Raw genomic sequence first — 9,104 nt, forward strand, 5'->3', positions numbered from 1 at the left:
GAAACACTTGGAGATGTTATGCCCTACAATACATCCAACAAATCATTTATAGCATGGGACAAAGATGAGACTTATGAAACATACATTATCAAGAATACAAAGTGCACCACCTTGGATTTTACTATAGGGGACATTTAACAAATGCGATCATTTGCAAATAAGACTGTAGCAGAAGGTGAAGTATTGGGATTTGAACAAGTGGAGCAATGGTCATTTGCACAGATGAGGATTCTAAAAGTCACTAATGATGGTATGGTTGATAACATAACATCCTTATGTGATCCCTACTATGAGGTAGGCAAGAATATGAGATGGAGCATGCAATTTTTAAACATGAGAAAGAGGCACGTGGTTTTCAATGATAAAGACAAGGTATACTACAATATCAAAGGACCTAAAAAGCGTGCCCATGTGCCAGGCTCTATCACTTCAAATGTGGATGATTTCAATATACTCAATTATAGAAGTGACATCTTATCTGGAGTGGATGAGTTCATTGGTTTCGAGAAACAAAATGATTTTAGAAGCGAAGCCTTATCTGGGGTGGATGAATTCTTGCACAGTGAGAATGGCAAAGGTTTCAATAGCGATGTCTTGTCAAGTGTGGATGAGGTCATGCATATTAACAAACTTGGTGTCAATCAAGCTTGTGGATTTGTGAAAGCCATGCAAGATGTCCCAATGAGTGATGTTCTCTCAGGAGTGGAACAGTTTCAAGGTTCTCAATACTCTCGTAGAATATTGAATTCATTGAATGGTCCTAAGAGTATGTTAAAAATGAGGATGAGATCAACAGAGGATTATTCAATATTTAACTTTGATTGTGATATGGCCAAGGATGCAACAACCAATCATGGATGCTTGGTTACAAACAAATGTGAGGAGAAGAAGTGCATAAATACAGATAACAACGTGCACAAGGAACGAAAACGGTCATACATATGCATGAAGAGAAAGCAAATCCAGGTAGATCCACAAAAGCAACCAAAGAGGAGAGAGTAATGAAGGAGGAGAACATGTTAAATGCATTGGGATATCTATGTTGCAAGCGAAGATGTATGCGCTTCATTGATCTTGCAAACATCAGGGAATGTAGAGGACACGTGTGGCAAAGAAGAGGAAGCAAAAGAAATGAATACCTTCTCACAAGTCTCTCTTGCTTTCTTCAGAATGGCAATAAAAGGCTAAGTTCAAGACAAAAGGTAAAACCTCTCGTAAATGGAAAAAGGATTTGCAATAAGGCATATCGCAATATTACTGGATTATCCCATGGTACATATTGGGATTTAGTCACCAAGGCAAAGGGCGGCAACAAATTTAGCATTCACGGTAATAGAGAAAGATCCAAATCAAGAATCTCAACTGTCAGGGCAGCAGCAATTTTGCAAGACTTCATACATGAAAATGCTTTACCTCAACACCATATATCTACCAAACTCCCTAACGGTGACGTGATCACTGAAATGCACCTTCCAATGGGCTTGACAAAGCTCGAAGTATTTGACTCTATTGCAGAAAAGCAAAGGCAAAGAGGGGATGCCGTAGCTTCTTCTCATACTTTGTATACTCTTTGGAAGAAGAACTTTGGATATGTTAAAATCCCAAGGAGGCAAAAAATGTCAAAGTGCAATGGCTGTGATGATTTAAAGCGAGCGATTGAGAGTGCAACATCTCCAAATCAAAGGGAATTATACAAAAAAAACCGAAAATCTCATCATGACCTTATTCGACATTCTAGACAAAAATATGCATTTTGGAAGGAGCAAGCTATTTCGCATCCCGATGACTACATGTGCCTTATTGTAGATGGCATGGATCAGAATACAACAACATTGCCTCATTTTGTTGCCACTCCACCTAAACTACAAGGAAAGCACTTTCTAAAGACACATCTATGTGGAGTGTTAGTGCATGGAATTAAGTTCTTTGCAGATATATGGATTGATTCCTTGCATCTACATGATAGCAATCAAGTTGTAACATCTATTATGAAGGCAATTCACAATGTACATGCAGAAAAAGGTCGCCTACCACCGACTTTGAGAATACAAGTTGATAATTGCTGGCGAGAAAATAAGAATGTACTCATGTTTGCATTTTGTTCCATGCTATTTGCTCATCGAATCTTCAATGAGGTCGAATGTGGATTTTTGTATGTTGGGCATACACATGAGGATATCGATCAGGTTTTTAGCACAATCTCAAAGGGAGCTTAAATGCAAGGATGTGGAGACAATAGATGACTTGGTAAGAAGATGTGGCAGGTAAGTTGGTGGTCATAAGGAAAGTATAGTATGTGAGAGGCTCGAAAGAATGTATGATTGAAAAAGCTTCATTCTACCTTTCATACAAATGGGTGGTGATGCATTGACAGGTCATACCAATCCACACTACTTTCGTTTTTTTTTTAAAGATGAAAAACCTGTAATGCAATGGCAACAGTATTCTCATGATACAAAATGGGAACCTGAAGAACCTTACAGTCTCTTAACTTCAATTCCCAGCAAGGAAAGGTATCCAACATGGGCTCCTATACAAGAATTCAATGAGAGGTCTAACTATGAAATAGAAGGATTAAAAGCATTTATTACATACAAAGAGGAAATGCTTCGGAGATATCCTGATTCGAAGCCTACTTGGAGAGAACACACTACCACTGTAATTAACAAGACACGAAATTTAATAAAGGACCTTGAGAGAATGCGAGGCTCAAAGGATGTCAAGGAAGAATGCAATATGTTTTGGCCAAATGTTCATAACGATTTGCGCCCAGTTCCAGTCTTTAAAAATGAATTTGTATCATTACTCCCACGTCCATATTGTGGACCAAAGAAGAGAGAGTTTATGCCACAAGTAGATATAGAGGTCGATTGTTTTGTTGTGGTTTGGCCATCGGATGATGAATATGAGAATGTGAAGTTTTGGGTTGCAAAAGTAGTTGATGTGCAAAGAGATGACCAAGGGAGAGCTACAACATTTACAGCAGTATGGTATGAGCCAAAGGGTAGGAAGGAGAATATGGATAACAACACATTGTGTACTAATTGTATAATGAAGGAGTGGGTCCCAAATGATGAAGCGGTCTCTCAAGTTTCGACGGAGACAATCATAGTGTCTTGGCATTCAAGGGAAAAGAAATCAAAGAAGCGCATGGGATATGAGGTAGAAGGAAAAATAAAAATACCATAGCAAATTATTTTGCATATACCCGAATTTTTAAGGATGCTCGCCATGGAGGAAGTAGAAGGAGACAGTGCAAATGAAGAATGTCCATGATTAAAGCTTTGTATTGAAGTCCATTGAAGGATTTTATTTGGGCACTAGGCAAGAAGCCAATCCAAGACAATTATAATCAAAGTCATCACCTCCTATGTCAAATGAGAGTCAAAATATGCACCGGATGTCACCCAAGGGTTAAGGCTTGCCAAGACAATAGGGAGTCAATGCAGATGGCACCTGGCAAGGGACTATCACATTGAGCAATAAGACAATGGGGAGTCAATGCACCCAAGGGGCAAGGCTTGGCAAGACAACTTGTTGGAGTTAATGCAGATGGCACCTGTATTTTGCACTAGATGTCACCCAAGGGTCAAGGCTTGGCAAGATAATAGGGAGTTAATGCAAATGGCACCTGGCAAGGGACTATCACATTGAGCAATAAGACAATGGGGAGTCAATGCACCCAAGGGGCAAGGCTTGGCAAGACAAGTGGGAGTCAAATTATGCAGATGGCACCTGGCAAGGGACTGTCGTGGCATTGAGCAATAAGACAATGGGGAGTCAAATTATGCAGATGGCACGAATTGAGGCTCTTTAAGAGCAACAATTTAAATTGTAAACATATGTTCAATCTATATCATTTTGGATATAAAGACTCTAGCTGAGAGCAACGTCTCTCAATGTAATCATATAATAATAGCTATAATTGCTATTATACCTCTTTGGTTCAATACAAAACTTGGGTCTTATGGCATCATGTCTTTTTTCTATTTATTAAAAGTTTTAAAAATTTTGTGCATATTGCGAGTGACAATGTTATTTTCATGAAATATTTAAGTCTCCTTTCATGGATTTATAAATTTATCACGTCAAGGAAAAATATTAAAAATAATTAAATTAACAAATAACTTATATATAGCTAGAATTTCTAATATAGGATTACTTCAAAGTCTTGCATGTTGGTGCAAAATTATAGATTGAAAAAACAATATTTTTATGTGAATATGATAGTGCCACAAAGTGAACTTTTGATTTGGGAAGAATATTTTCAGAAAGTAAAATTTTGATTTGGGAAGGATATTTTCACAAAGTAAAGTTTTCATTTGGGAAGGATTTTTGGGCTTCGTCCAAAAACAACAGAAAGTCCAAAATTAATGAAATAGGTGTTTATAGAGGCATGACGAGAAGCTTTAGCACGGGTGAGGAGGTACGGGACTATGTTGTAGTGCGTGCCTTACAGCATGGCCAGAGAGAACAGTCGGGCATGTAGACATAGCAAGGGCCAAGGGACTAGAGCCACAAAACCATGCAGAGGCAATGGGTATAGATAGTGTAGAGGTAGTCGGCTACGGGGTTGGTCTATGTAGAGGTAGTGGACAACGGGCCAGACGGTGCAGAGGGTGTGCACAAAAGGAGGATTTGGAGTATATGAGGGAGGGGACTTAGTGGAGGTCTTTGAATAGGGAGGGATGAGGGTAGGTCGAGAGGGTCAAGTAGGAGAGGGGTGGGGAACCCGAGGATTTTAGAGGTGTTTTGAGACGTAAATAGAGGTAGATGTATGCATATTAGGCGACACGATGTGCATAGCGAGGCATGAAATGAGGTGTAGAAGGCACCGTCCACGTGGGGTTGGGGGAGGTATGGAATAGGGGGTAGGGGGGTATTTAAAAAATATGAAAAACATAGTTTTTAGACAAAAGAGCTGTGAAGTGGGGAGCTTTTTTAAAGGATATTTTTATTAAAGGGAAAAATATAAAAGTAAGGGAAAAAAAGGGGGGCCACATCGTGAATGGCTAAAAAAGCCACAGGGAGTTAGTTTATAATAAGGTAAGAATGAGAAAAATAGGAGTAATCCAAGGTTTTTTAGAATGAGGAAAATAAGAGTAGGGAAAAAGATATTTATAAGAATAAATTAAAAAAATTTAAGTGGAACCAAAAAAGAAAAAAAGGGGAACACAACAAGGAAAAATAAGGAGATATTGAGCAAAGAAAAAGTAGTGATGTAAAATGAAACCAGAAAGTTTAAAACATTAATAAAGAATAAAAGTGACAAAAATTCAAAGGAAAGAATAATAAATAAGAAGCAAAAGACAGTAGGAGTAAAATAAAAGGGGGGAAGAAGTAAAATAAAAAATAAATAAGTTAACTTGGAAAAAAGGTTCTTACTAGGCAGGTATTTAAAAATTGGAACACTAAAAAGAGGGAAAAATTAAGGGACATGGGAAAAATTACTAGAATGAAAAATTAAATTAGAGAAGGAAAAAAGAAAAATGAGAGAAAATTTGATTTATAAAGGATTTAAAAAGTAAAAAATTTAAATTAGGACAGTTAAGTAAGGAAGGGGGGGGGAGGGGGGAGGTGGGAAGACAAGGGGGTCCTTATTTAAGTAAGGAATGGGGGGGGGGAAGGTGGGAAGACAAGGGGGCCAAGGTCTAAACAAAAGAGAGGAAGGTGTGTGTGTGTGTGTGTGTGTGAGAGAGAGAGAGAGAGAATAGGCACGCTTGTATGTGTGTTTTTGTGTTCATGTTTTCAAATGTGTATATGTGTATTGTGTTTGCATATGAATGTGTATATTTGTTTTCTGTGCATGTAAATGTGTGATGTTGGTAGTCCAAGAGTTCAAGGATGGTGGTCCAAGAGTTAATGGTCTTTCAAGAGCCAAGGATGGTAGTCCAAGAGCCCATGGTAGTCGAAGAGTCCAAGGGTGGTATTCCAAGAGCCCATGGTAGTATAAGAGTTTAGGGGTGGTAGTCCAAGACCTTGTGGTAGTCTAAGAGTTCAAGGGTGGTAGTCCAAGAGTTTAAGGGTGGTAGTCCAAGACCTTGTGGTAGTTCATGAGCCAAGATTCTAACAGTGGTAATCAAAGAAGGTGTGATAGTCCAAGAGCTAAGTAGAAAAATTCAAATTCATGATTCGAAAAATTCAGGAAATTTGGACGAATAATTCGTTTGGGAAAAAAACGAGCAAAAATTCGTTGCCACGTCACCTTTTTTTCACAATTCGCCACGTCATCCATCAATATTCATACGAATAGATTATTCGTACGAATAAAGATAATAGTACGAATAATTTCTCCTATAGAGGCCAAGAGTTGTTTGTAGTTTGCTCATCTCATGCTTGGTTCTCTAGCTGAGCAATAGAGATCAAAGAAGAGAAAACAAGGAAGGCCTCTTAGATTGCTCAAGCAATCTCTAAGGGCTAAAATAAGATGGAATTTTTGTTTTTGTATGTGTGAGTTCTTAGGAGAATTTCTTAAAGCTCTTAAGATCTCTTCTGTGAATTGTTTTTGTGGTTTTGTTTGTTAGAGTTTATAGGATCTCTTTTGTGATAATTTTTTGTGTTTTTGTTAGTTAGAGTTCTTGGGATCTCTTTTTTGAGTTCTTAAGATCTCTTGTGTAAATTGTTTTAATGTTTTTGTTTATTAGAGTTCTTAGGATCTCTTGTGTACAATGTTTTTGTGCTTTTGTTTGTTAGAGTCCTTAGGATCTCTTGTTTTTTATTTCTTAAGATCTTTTATGTTAGAGTCCTTAGGATCTCTTGTTTGTTAAATTTCTTAGAACCTCTTGTGTAGATTATTTTTGTGTTTTTATTTGTTAGAGTTCTTAGGATCTTTTGTTTGAGATCTTCATCTCTTGTGTAAATTGTAAATTGTGTATTTAGTTATATTAGTTTAAGTTAGTGTGAAATGTGATTGTTTGTGTTCTTTCTTTTTTGAAAAAATATATAAGCAAATTGTTTGGGTTGTAATTGTAATTCTCGTATGTGAATAAATATTTACTAGTTTATTTCTTATACAAAAAAAGTTTTATTTCTTATGTGAAAAAAGTTTACGTGAATGAATTTTGGGAAATAAATTTATTTCTTATGTGAGTAAATTAAAATTTATTCTTATGTATTAAAAAAATTATGAATAAATTCTATGAAATAAAGTTATAAACCATTAATTTCAATAACTTGGTAGTGCATCATTTGTATAAGTCTATAGTAAATGCTTTAGTAAATATATTACTAATAAATAAATACCATAGTAATTATAATATAAAATATATTAATATAAATTAAAATATTTTGTTAAAGTAAAATAACTTCATTGAACAGATAATAAAAATTTACACACTTTTCCCATTTACAGCTCCTTGATTCGAGTTGATCTCATGTTATGTCCATGGAGATTCCCATGGCCATAACTTGAGATCTGTAGCTCGGATTGAGGAGCTCTAAAAAGGGAAATTGTGTGGTTTTTTATTATCTATTCAATGGACCAATATATTATTTTAAAAAATTTACTTAATGTATTCGTACGAATAAGTTATTCGTACAAATAAATTAGGAAAATTCGTTGGATTTGTTTTAAATCGAGAAAATCGCGATTTTTCACGTTTTTTCGAATTTAAAAAAAAAATCAATCGAATTAATGCAACTTAGTCCAAGAGTTCAAGGATGTCACCTGGTGGCATTTCCTAAGCTCTTCTCCTAAAGGTGGTAATTTAAAAAGAGGTGATAGTCCAAGAGTCCAAGGGTGGCACATGGCAACATTTCCTACCCTATTCAAAAAACCATCCTTTTTTTTAAAGTTCATGCGCAATAGGTGGAATAGATGCAACATTCTCTTTGTTGCAGAGTGATGTCACCATGTAACACTCTTTCTCCAATGAAGTGCTCTCTAACATCAATGTACTTTGTCTTGGAGTGAAATACTGGGCTTGAGCCAATTGGTTATCATTGTATATTTTTTGTTGGCTTTGTCATTAGACTCATCTATCCCTGACAATAATCTTCTAAGCCATCAAGCCTCACAAAGCAATGAGAAAACCTATAAAGCTTGAGGCACAAGCAAGGCTACCTACGTGGGATGATAGTATCAAATAGCTTGAGAAGAGAATTGGCAACTTTTACGTAAGAGCACAATAAGAGCGACCTCTACAAAGCTAGCTGCTACGCATCGATAGAGTTCTAAAGGGGAAGATATGCAAAAGTCAAAAGTGTGTGTGAAGTTTCCATCAACTCGAGTTTCCATCAATTATGTAGTTAACAGAGGTTTCCATGCACCGGAATAAGAGTTAGAAGCAAGTAAATCATGCAAGAGAGCTAGAAGATACGTTGACGATGAGCATTAGCATCATGCCGTCACATCTCAACCTTGAACAGTAGCCACTAAGGCCCTGAAATAGGCAAACAAAGGCAAAGGAAGAGGCTACCATGTAGTAGGAGACCTGGTAATCACAAAAGGTGGTAAGGTTTGAACAGCGAAAGGAGGAAAAGAAAAATGAAGGCAAAGAACTGCAAGGCACAAGATTGTCACCTGCAGATTGTAGTCACGTAACTAAATCAATAGAGTCACACCAATCAGAAAGTCAACCGCGATGGAATAAGAAGCCAGTCCATGGGAGAAGTTGGCGATAGTAGTCAAGGTTACCACTATGATAAGAGCCACTAAACGACCAACTCCTCAAGTGAGAAGGTGAGGTAGAGTGTTGAAGGCGAGCCTGCGAGAGAGGGTTGGCAACAAGGGCATAAATAATCAAGAAGGCGTAGAAGGTGAAAACACGAGAGAAGACAAGGAGATCCATTAGAATTGAAAGGTAACCAAGGAAAGGTACACTAGAAATCGTAAAGGTAGAAAGGTTAACAACAATGTGACGACGGTGGTGACCATGCGATGTCCATTCCAATCTGTGAGAGCATGTGAAAAGGCAGTTGTTTGTGTATGTGTGTCTAGGGAAACTAGGCCGTTAAGCAAGAAGCAAGTGGGTCGTGCCAATGATGGCACTGAATCCGTTTAGGGTACAAAAGGGAGGGAAGGACCTAGCCAAATATATATATATATATATATAAATTAGTGCCTTATTTAGAGTTTTTAAGGTACAAAATCATTTTTAATCAAT

Source organism: Dipteris shenzhenensis, chromosome 5, assembly GCF_047967505.1.
Source record: "Dipteris shenzhenensis isolate YYH24624 ecotype China chromosome 5, Dip_SZ_1.0, whole genome shotgun sequence".
Lineage (NCBI taxonomy): Eukaryota > Viridiplantae > Streptophyta > Polypodiopsida > Gleicheniales > Dipteridaceae > Dipteris > Dipteris shenzhenensis.